Consider the following 11,554-nt stretch of genomic DNA (forward strand, 5'->3'; position numbering starts at 1 on the left):
AATTGCAGCTGAAATTTCCCCCACCTCGCCCCCGCCTCCTACTACTCCTGTTTTCCCCTCCCTTTCGATGACTCAACCAAAGACAGCTCAGCAGGAGAAAGATTTTTTATACATAATTGTATATATATCATATATACATACATATATTATACATACACACATATACACACATACATAGATATACATATATACACATATGCAAATAAAGAATATCAAAACCAGTCGTAGGATAAATGTGTTTGCCCGAGACCGGGTGTTAAAATGGAGTTATAAGAATCATCCCGTTGCCGTGATTATAAAAGACTAAAATATAAAGGTTTGCAGTAAAGCGCTCAGGGAGCTGAGTCAAGATCTCCGCACCTCGTGGCTTCTCCCCTCCCACCCCCAGCCTGTCCTCCCTCCGCCCTCTCCACAACACACCTCCCCCCGCCCCTCCAGGAGAAGGCTATTAAAAGCTGCTGACGTCAAAAGGGACGGCCATCTTTGATGAGGGCAGAGCTCACGTTGCATTGAAGACGAAACCTCGGGGAGGTCAGACGCTGTCTTTCCTTCCCTCTCTGCTCCGCTGCTTCTCCACACTTGCAACCTGCAGGGGCCGGGCGAACACCACCCTCTGGAGAAGCTAAGGTAAGGAGCCCACTCCCCAGGTCTTGTTTCTGGCTCTGGATGGCTGTATACCCAGAGAGGACCACAGCTAACAGACCAAGTGAGCTTGGGCAAATACAAGTATTTGTGCACCTAGGGTGCGGTATTCCATACGTGCGCGTCTGGCTAGACTCCCGCTTGGAGCTTTATAAAGTATTTTCGAGGTGAGCTGCTTAGGTAAGGGATGAATGGGGACGCTGCAGATGGTGCGGTTCGGAGGAAGCGCAAGGTTACGTACTGAATAATAACTTACTCTTTTGAAACAGTAGTGGGATCCTCTCTTCCATTTTGCGATGCAGTTTTCAGAGATGTTTAGGCTGCTTTTTTTCTCTCCTGTAGACCAAAATAAACAAACCCTGTTGTTCTAACCCTATTATTACGACTGTTGATGTTAGGGCGCTATTACCCAGGGAAGAATTGGGGAGAAGGCAGGGTGTCGGCGCCGGGGAGACGAAAAGAGAAGGAGGAGTTCCCGCCTTGGGCAAGCTGAGCTGCAGAAGCGACAGCAGCCTCCATGCCCCACAGACTTGATTTATGTCGCCTGCTTCACATCAAATGCAGGCTGGTGGGAGGCAGGCGGGTCGTGCTGGCTAGGAGGGCCCTGTAGAGAGCGGGGGTGGGCTCGCCTTGGGGACTGCGGCGGACCGCACTCAGTACCCTGGACAGCGATACTGAGGGGCCGCGGTGGCACCTTCGACCTTTCAGCACCGCGGACAGCAGTCCCGGCCGCTGCGTTGCATCTGCGGCAGAGATGCCCGGCCAGGGCTAGATGTTCCAGGGCTAGAGGCCAAATTGCCTGAGACCTTGATCCCACAGAGACTCCTAACAGAGCAGACGTGGTAGGTTAAAAAGAAATAAAGAAAAATAAATCCTGCCCACCGAGGCTCCTTTGCAAGCAATTACCTGCTCCCATCCTCGCAGCTCCTGTATAGTTTCAAAAAAATAAGTCTACCTGCGGAAATTTTCTGTATCACCTTCTTACATTTTTGCTAGGAAGTAAACACATTTTGAAAAAAAAAAAAGTCTACATTTATCCTCCAGTAGGATATCAAAGCTTTCGTTTGCTTTTGTTTTTAACACAGAGTAGATCTGTCTACAGATCTTAGATAGGCACGAATGAGGTATACATGAAGATGCCAATATGATCTGTTTATAGATATGATATATCTCCATATATATTTCTATTTGATAAAAATATGGAGGAAGTTGAACTAAGAAGAATCAACTTTAAAAATAAATTTGTCTTCCTCTTCCTTCTCCCCCATCCTTATAATTAGGCATGATCCCAAGCACAGACCCACAAAAAATACACTTTGAGAAATATTACAGTTCCTATAGGGTATAGATTTACCCTCTTTGCCATGGTTTCAGAGTAAGTGGAAGTATTTCCGATGGACATTGGTTATCTCAGGTAATCATTTCTGATTTTGACATTAAGACTGATCTTTCTCAGAACCCAACTGTGTCCTTCAGAGTAATACTAGTAAAAGGACTATGGACTTAGACTGGAATTGGACTCTGACCTAAAGATCTACTGCAATTTCTATTATGGCGCTGCGGGATTTTGCTGAGGTGGTGATAAGTAATTTAACCATTTTCTGCTGTGAGAAATAGAGCCTCTAAGTGAACAAATTATCACAGGGATATTTATAGCTGTTCGATGTAGATAAAATTTGCATAAAAATACCAGGAGCAAAATTCTACTATTTGAGTAACTGTTAAATAAGAGAAACAGTGTCATAAGTAAGATTCTACTATTTGAGAAATTGTTAAATAAGAGAAAATGCTATCATGATCCCCTGAAAAGCCTCAAAATAAGATCTTGGACTGTGTTTAGTGAATCATAACTCCAATCATTTATATACTAGAGGTACTAAAATACCTTGTCTATATAGAGAAGTATTTTCATTCCCAGCTATTTATTTCCTACTGTTTTTCATTTTAATGGAAAACCATGTGTTTCCATATAAATATATATTAGTTTGTTATTGTATATGGATGCAAAATTATTATGCAAGAGTATGTAATTGCATGGAAAATTTTTATAACTGCAATCTGCAGATGAAATAAACAACTGTGTTTAATGATGGGAGGAAGAGAGAAAAGACGGGTATGAGTCTTCAAAAAGGCTTTGACTTTATGCTGCATGTCCAGACAGCTCTCTGCGTAGTTGCGTCAAATGAAAAAGCCTAGTGCTGCCGGAATTACGTGCTTGGACGTTAGTAATTACTGCTGGGTTTGTGTGCTAGTGGAAGATTGGGGGTGGGGTGATGGGTGCGGAAGTAGAAGACTGCAGTGAAGCTGGCAAAGGGCACAGATCTGGGAGGAAGTGGTGATGTGCACAATTATGGAGTTAATTCTAGAATAGCTTACTGAGAAATTAAAGAAAAACATAATTAAAGTATGAATTTAACATTTACATTATTGATAAGCTTCAGGAAAAAATCAAGAGATTACCTATTTTAAGTTTTAAATTTTAAAAATTCAGGGCAATAGAGTGAGAGGAGGCAGGAGCAGATGTACCTAGGGATGCACCAGGAAACATTCACACAGACCCTCCAATAGTACCTGTTTATTTGCTCACTGGCATTTTCTGTATTACTACCTTGGCACTCAGAATACAAAACAATTTATAATCTTATGAACCTCTCCATGGTAAAAACTCCTGAGAATTCAGTTTTATTTTTACTTTGTTAAACATGCACAACCACATTTGTACAAACGATACAAACTGCCCCTTAATTAGCTTGTCTAAAAATATTCTTAAGCTTTAAGTGTTAACCCAGAGTAATGTTTATCAATCAGAGATTGATGTTTTTGCCAGTAATACCTCTTCCCAAGGCAGCTGGCCTTTAAGCAGAACATGTAGGTTTTGATGATTAGTAGAAATGAGAGATAATTTGAGAAAAAGGTTGAGAGAGAAGATATAAAGGATAAAATAGATAAATCTGCTCTTTAGCTGATGCACTATGAAAAAACTATTTTTCTTACATTACAGAACTGCTTTATAATGCTATAAAGATAAGAAAATTGTTGTTTTCAGCCTCAGCAGTAGATACGTTTCTGCAGTGTCATCCCTTGTCAGTAGGGACCAACCTGATAGGAAAATATTGATCAATCAGTGAGCACCAGATATATAAATAAACCCCATGGAGGATATAAAGTCTCATGCTTATACCATCTTTGACCTCAATAAGTTTAGTGCTAGTGATCTTAATGAAAACAATAAACAACAAAATTTAATAAATAATATCAGAAAGAAAATGCAATAAAACGGTAGAAGAAAAACCATGAGGGAGTGTATAATTACTTGCCAAGTGAATGTGACTGAAACTAAGAAATGTAAATTCTGAGGAGGACAGTTATGCAGTATGACAGTTAGACTAGAATGATCTGAGAGAAAAGGAAGGACTTGAGCAGACTTTTGGAGATGAGAAAGAGGAGAAGGAGATCTTCAAAGTTACATCATAGGCAGAACTACAAGTTAGGCAACCCTAAATTATAGTCAGCAAACCCTAAAAATGTTCATCCATTTGGGTGGAGTATGAAGTTTGTGTAGGGAAATATGCTAGAATGGAGAGTTGGAGCATTCTGTGGAAGGCCTTGAATGCTTAACTGAAGATTTAGTACTTTATCCTCTAAAGTTGATTTCTGAGCAGAAGCTGATATAACAAAGTAATTAACATTTTAATATCTAGGAATTGCTATTGACAGAATGTATTAAATTTGTATTCTTCCAGAAATAGAGAGAAACAATTGGTATCATAAGGGATGATTAATTTAGAAAAAAGACTCAGCCCTCGTTTAGGCATCTTTTATGGTCACTCTTCAGGATACAGATGAGTCTATCTATATCCCGAAGAGTGACCTAATCTCGCCCAGAAGTTAATTGTAAGCGTCAATTTTCCATTACTGACTAAAACAAATTATTCAAGATGAGCACCTGCCAGAGAGATTGAAAAGTGGGTCAGGAATCTGGTGATGAGAGGTCCCCAGAAGGTAAACTTGAATAATAAACATGCCTAACACTCTCTAACATCCTCTGAGTATCTTGCATTGTCAGATACACTGGCAGGAAGGATAAAAAAAAGATACCAGTTTTTCTGTGTGTGTTTCAGGCAACATATGACACATAGAACCAGCCCCAAGTGGCTAAAACTGAAAAAAATAAAGATGCTATGGTAAAATTTTGGACAACTGAGGTGAGGTGGGCATTATATCCTATTTCTTTTTCTACCATCCTTGCTGATTACCCTCACTTAAGAGCTAGCTTGGGGTCTGAACTATACCCATTTCCTTTTTAATCTTTTACTCTCCCAGCAGAGCTTCAAAATTCCATATCCTGATGTAACTGCTTAACCGAAATAGTCAATGGCTTGGTGTGGAGGAAGAAATAGCAATTGCAGCCATAAATCTTGTTGCTATTTCAATTCTGGCTCTGAAGTATCAAGGGACTATCTTCATCTGTTCTTCACCAAAACACTGGCAGAAGAGACATCCTTAAGATAAAGTTTTGATTTTCAAGCTGCCTCCCTGGGGGAAATTTGGAAGTAGTGAGGTTTGATGCTGTAGGAAGAGGTCAGACTGGTGGGTATTAAACTGAGTGCAGAGAGCTTTCCAAGTATCAATTAAGAGGGAGGGAGGAGATGCGACATAGCATTGAGGAAGCAGGACATGATGAGTGGAGAAAGAGTTTTTTTAAAAATTATTCTTACAAGAGGAAAGAGACTTCAGAGAAATTTCCAGAGAACCTTGGCCGCACTATAAACTCTTCAGAATTGCTATTATTGCTGTAATGATTATAGCTACTCATTTCTACAAAGTTTTCTTAATAAGGATCTCAAAGCACTTTACCCAGTATAAAAGTCCAAGCAGTTTCTGATTTCTAAATGAATGATGCAAACCATGGTCATATGAGTTTGCATATAATATTAGATCACATTTAGTAAACCATAAATCTGATTTCAAAGGACAAATACCTAAAGCAGTGAATAGGCTTGTTGGGGAAGAAGAGTGAGTCACTAATTCTAAAAGCTTTACCTGTACTAGTTCACTGAAGCCTCATAACAACCTTGTAGCCAGGGTACTATTATTATTTCCATTTTACGAATGGGGAAGCTGAGGCAGAGAGAGAGGCTAAGAAACATACCTAACATAACAGAGCAGAGCCAGGATTGAAATGCAGTCACTCTCACTCTAGAGAGAGACTAAGCTCTTAACTATATATTATGCTATCTCTTGCATCATACACATTTTTCATATTGGTCAAATGAGGCACAGAGAATGTACATGATTTTTTTTTGTTTTTTGTTTTGCAATGTCTTCTCCCCTTCAGTTGGCAGCAGGGTGCGATGGCAAGGATGCTAATCAGAAGTCAGGAAATCTGGGTCTAGTCCCGAAGCAACTGCTTGTAATTTCCTGTTCTGGAATCATGCCATCTTTAAATAAGTCATTCAACCACTACTGAACTCAGTTTCTTCATCTGCAGAATGGTAGAACTGGACTAATGTTTTCCAATATTCCTACCATTCAGACGTCAATTAAATCAGTGTGAAAACCCCAGGTAATAGGTCTGGATCTATTGACCCAATGGTCTCAGTTGGCACTGCCTTAATACTGCTTTAGTAACTGACCAGACTTCTGCCCCCATCGTAATATTAATTAAATCCACAGCTTCCCTCTACCTCAATCAGTCTCTCTCTCTCCCTCCCTCTCTCTCTCTTTTTCTCCCTAACTGCTTTGCCATCATCTTCCTGAAGTCTTTCTGGTCAGATGTAAGAAATCCTGGCTCTTTCTTCAAAGCCCTGATCTGAGTCATCACTGCTTTGGGGATTTCCCATCCTTCTCAATCAGATTTATTGCTGTCTGGCACAGACTATTTTCTACAACCTGCCTAAACTTTTTATCATTCTTTTTCAATCCAATTAACTATTTTTTTATTTCTTTCTAGACCCCCTTTAGATCATCTCCTCTGTCTGACTTAAAGCAATTTATTAGCTATTTCCTCACTCCTTCTTTTTCTTCATCTGCCACCCAGAAAAAGGAGAACAGAAGCTTTCATAGAATCTGTGAGCTCTTAAGTACTTAAAAAGTAACATTTCCATATGACCCGAATCACATGATATCAGTAGCCAGCTCAAAAACTAATCAAATCTGGAGGATGAGTGTGGCATGTGGTAAAATAACATTTCAAAACAGCTTTAAGGAGAGGAGGAAGTTTAAAGAGTTTAAAGAGAGGAGGAAGATTTAAAGTTCAGAGGCTAGCAACTGGCAGTGTGATATTAATTAAATTCATAGTCACGTGAATTAAATTCATATGTTTCAGGAAAGCCATGTTCTTGTTGCTTCAACCCTGTTTCTACTGCAGATTTCAGAATCTTTCTCAAAATAAAGTATGATATTACAAGAGGAGATTCTACCTGTTATTCTTATTGCTGATTCACAGAGGTTAGCGTCAATAGTGATCAACTGATGATTAGAACACATCTGTAACCCTAAAAAGAGTTGGGGTAAAATCCTGTTTAAAGGATTTTCCTTTAATGTTTCCTTTTAAATGCTTAACAACCATTCTAGTGAAACTCAAAGTGAATTACAATGCCTGTACCGGATTAATGCTGAATGACAGCTGCATGAGACATGGATTGCTTTCTTTGGTCTGGAAAAAATATATTTGATCCTTTTAGCTAATAAAAGGAAGTCAAATTCTGATCCATGTGAAAGGAAAACTAAAACAATTCACTTACCTTGTCTTCTGCATTTGGGTTTTGTTAGTGTTGATCTGATTTGGTTCCCATTACCCAAAAATGCCTAACTGTCATGTCTTAAATTGAGACTGTTTGCACTTTCTGCTGACTCACCTCATCTTGTCTTCCAAGCTGGTCCAATTTATACTTGAAGAATAAGGTTATTTTCTTGCTTAGACGGTAGGTTCTATAATACAACCTCTGGTTCTAGCTTCCCCATCACTTCCTATATCCATACTAGTCGCAGATTTTGAACTTGGGAGATGACTTTTTATGCCTGCAGGCTTTAATTGGTGCTTTTTGTCCTTTACCGACGACAGCATGTAAGCAAATGAAGCCTCTTAGGTGCCCCCCTGAGGCCAATCACCCTGCTCTCTTGCCTTATTCCTATTTTAGAGAAATCTCTCTTTAGCTCTGACAGTCCTTCAAGTTGAACAGAATTCCTCTTCCTTGGAGAATCTCAGACAAAATTGCTAATCTCCTTTACTCATGTACACCTTTTGTACAATTTCAAAGAATAATGATGACAAATGCAAAACAATATATAAGAAATAGCAATTGCAGCTATAAATCTTGTTGCTATTTCAATTCTGGCTCTGAAGTATCAAGGGACTATCTTCATCTGTTCTTCACCAAAACACTGGCAGAAGAGACATCCTTAAGATAAAGTTTTGATTTTCAAGCTGCCTCCCTGGGGGAAATTTGGAAGTAGTGAGGTTTGATGCTGTAGGAAGAGTTCAGTCTGGTGGGTATTAAACTGAGTGCAGAGAGCTTTCCAAGTATCAATTAAGAGGGAGGGAGGAGATGCGACATAGCATTGAGGAAGCAGGACATGATGAGTGGAGAAAGAGTTTTTTTAAAAATTATTCTTACAAGAGGAAAGAGACTTCAGAGAAATTTCCAGAGAACCTTGGCCGCACTATAAACTCTTCAGAATTGCTATTATTGCTGTAATGATTATAGCTACTCATTTCTACAAAGTTTTCTTAATAAGGATCTCAAAGCACTTTACCCAGTATAAAAGTCCAAGCAGTTTCTGATTTCTAAATGAATGATGCAAACCATGGTCATATGAGTTTGCATATAATATTAGATCACATTTAGTAAACCATAAATCTGATTTCAAAGGACAAATACCTAAAGCAGTGAATAGGCTTGTTGGGGGAGAAGAGTGAGTCACTAATTCTAAAAGCTTTACCTGTACTAGTTCACTGAAGCCTCATAACAACCTTGTAGCCAGGGTACTATTATTATTTCCATTTTACGAATGGGGAAGCTGAGGCAGAGAGAGGCTAAGAAACATACCTAACATAACAGAGCAGAGCCAGGATTGAAATGCAGTCACTCTCACTCTAGAGACTAAGCTCTTAACTATATATTATGCTATCTCTTGCATCATACACATTTTTCATATTGGTCAAATGAGGCACAGAGAATGTACATGATTTTTTTTTGTTTTTTGTTTTGCAATGTCTTCTCCCCTTCAGTTGGCAGCAGGGTGCGATGGCAAGGATGCTAATCAGAAGTCAGGAAATCTGGGTCTAGTCCCGAAGCAACTGCTTGTAATTTCCTGTTCTGGAATCATGCCATCTTTAAATAAGTCATTCAACCACTACTGAACTCAGTTTCTTCATCTGCAGAATGGTAGAACTGGACTAATGTTTTCCAATATTCCTACCATTCAGACGTCAATTAAATCAGTGTGAAAACCCCAGGTAATAGGTCTGGATCTATTGACCCAATGGTCTCAGTTGGCACTGCCTTAATACTGCTTTAGTAACTGACCGGACTTCTGCCCCCATCGTAATATTAATTAAATCCACAGCTTCCCTCTACCTCAATCAGTCTCTCTCTCTCCCTCCCTCTCTCTCTCTTTTTCTCCCTAACTGCTTTGCCATCATCTTCCTGAAGTCTTTCTGGTCAGATGTAAGAAATCCTGGCTCTTTCTTCAAAGCCCTGATCTGAGTCATCACTGCTTTGGGGATTTCCCATCCTTCTCAATCAGATTTATTGCTGTCTGGCACAGACTATTTTCTACAACCTGCCTAAACTTTTTATCATTCTTTTTCAATCCAATTAACTATTTTTTTATTTCTTTCTAGACCCCCTTTAGATCATCTCCTCTGTCTGACTTAAAGCAATTTATTAGCTATTTCCTCACTCCTTCTTTTTCTTCATCTGCCACCCAGAAAAAGGAGAACAGAAGCTTTCATAGAATCTGTGAGCTCTTAAGTACTTAAAAAGTAACATTTCCATATGACCCGAATCACATGATATCAGTAGCCAGCTCAAAAACTAATCAAATCTGGAGGATGAGTGTGGCATGTGGTAAAATAACATTTCAAAACAGCTTTAAGGAGAGGAGGAAGTTTAAAGAGTTTAAAGAGAGGAGGAAGATTTAAAGTTCAGAGGCTAGCAACTGGCAGTGTGATATTAATTAAATTCATAGTCACGTGAATTAAATTCATATGTTTCAGGAAAGCCATGTTCTTGTTGCTTCAACCCTGTTTCTACTGCAGATTTCAGAATCTTTCTCAAAATAAAGTATGATATTACAAGAGGAGATTCTACCTGTTATTCTTATTGCTGATTCACAGAGGTTAGCGTCAATAGTGATCAACTGATGATTAGAACACATCTGTAACCCTAAAAAGAGTTGGGGTAAAATCCTGTTTAAAGGATTTTCCTTTAATGTTTCCTTTTAAATGCTTAACAACCATTCTAGTGAAACTCAAAGTGAATTACAATGCCTGTACCGGATTAATGCTGAATGACAGCTGCATGAGACATGGATTGCTTTCTTTGGTCTGGAAAAAATATATTTGATCCTTTTAGCTAATAAAAGGAAGTCAAATTCTGATCCATGTGAAAGGAAAACTAAAACAATTCACTTACCTTGTCTTCTGCATTTGGGTTTTGTTAGTGTTGATCTGATTTGGTTCCCATTACCCAAAAATGCCTAACTGTCATGTCTTAAATTGAGACTGTTTGCACTTTCTGCTGACTCACCTCATCTTGTCTTCCAAGCTGGTCCAATTTATACTTGAAGAATAAGGTTATTTTCTTGCTTAGACGGTAGGTTCTATAATACAACCTCTGGTTCTAGCTTCCCCATCACTTCCTATATCCATACTAGTCGCAGATTTTGAACTTGGGAGATGACTTTTTATGCCTGCAGGCTTTAATTGGTGCTTTTTGTCCTTTACCGACGACAGCATGTAAGCAAATGAAGCCTCCTAGGTGCCCCCCTGAGGCCAATCACCCTGCTCTCTTGCCTTATTCCTATTTTAGAGAAATCTCTCTTTAGCTCTGACAGTCCTTCAAGTTGAACAGAATTCCTCTTCTGTAGAGAATCTCAGACAAAATTGCTAATCTCCTTTACTCATGTACACCTTTTGTACAATTTCAAAGAATAATGATGACAAATGCAAAACAATATATTGCTTAAATTTCCCTGCAGTTAGTCCAAGGTTGATCTGACAGTTAGCTATAGGTAAATCACACTGTGACTCCTCCATTAATAAACAGAAAAGAGAGAAATAAATACCAATAAGCCCTGCTAGAAAGAACACTGGCAAATGCTTCCAATATGCATTAGTCCTGGGGAGTGAATTTTCCTTTTAATGATAAAGTCTATTATAACCTCACTATAACACTAGAAATCAAGATAGTGTTCCTGAGTTAAGCCTGAGAAATTACTGAATGTGTCCACTTTTTCTAATTCCAAGATGACTGTCCTTTATCCTTCAAACATAAATCATCTGTTACTATAGCACTCTTCATTAATTCATTCATTCAACAAATACTTATTGAGCCCCTGTCATATACAGGAAAACGCTATACTGCTTACTAAAGAGAGAGCAGTAAGTAAAATAGGTGTGTTTCTGCCCTCGGTGAATTTTCTTGGGCACCCTCTTTTGAGGTATTATTATTTTAGAAGACATATATCACACGAGATCTCCTTTAGAAATATAAGACATTAGCTCAACTTAGAAAAAAATTGGTTCTCTTTCCAAAATATGCAAATGATTGAAGTTTTCTACTGAGTGGTCAGTATCCACAAATAGATTGCTACATCATAAACAGAATATATATTAAGAAACAGCTATCAAGGAACTTAGTAAATAATCTCAGTTATGCCCTTGTGTAAATTTGTCTCTATTCAC

General features: G+C 38.8%; 1 protein-coding gene across 3 annotated transcripts in view; it reads left to right on the forward strand.

The window, feature by feature from the left end:
- The first annotated feature begins 447 nt into the window (after positions 1-447).
- SNAP25 (synaptosome associated protein 25) overlaps positions 448-11,554 on the forward strand; it is an 87,828-nt gene continuing 76,721 nt past the window's right edge. For 2 of the 3 annotated variants that reach the window (XM_023536900.1, XM_023536906.1), the window contains exon 1: positions 448-627. The gene's annotated coding sequence lies outside the window, so the exon portion shown is untranslated. The remainder of the gene's footprint in view (positions 628-11,554) is intronic. The other variant, XM_011370195.1, reaches the window with a different exon arrangement.

Source organism: Pteropus vampyrus, unplaced genomic scaffold, assembly GCF_000151845.1.
Source record: "Pteropus vampyrus isolate Shadow unplaced genomic scaffold, Pvam_2.0 Scaffold7, whole genome shotgun sequence".
Taxonomy (NCBI): domain Eukaryota; kingdom Metazoa; phylum Chordata; class Mammalia; order Chiroptera; family Pteropodidae; genus Pteropus; species Pteropus vampyrus.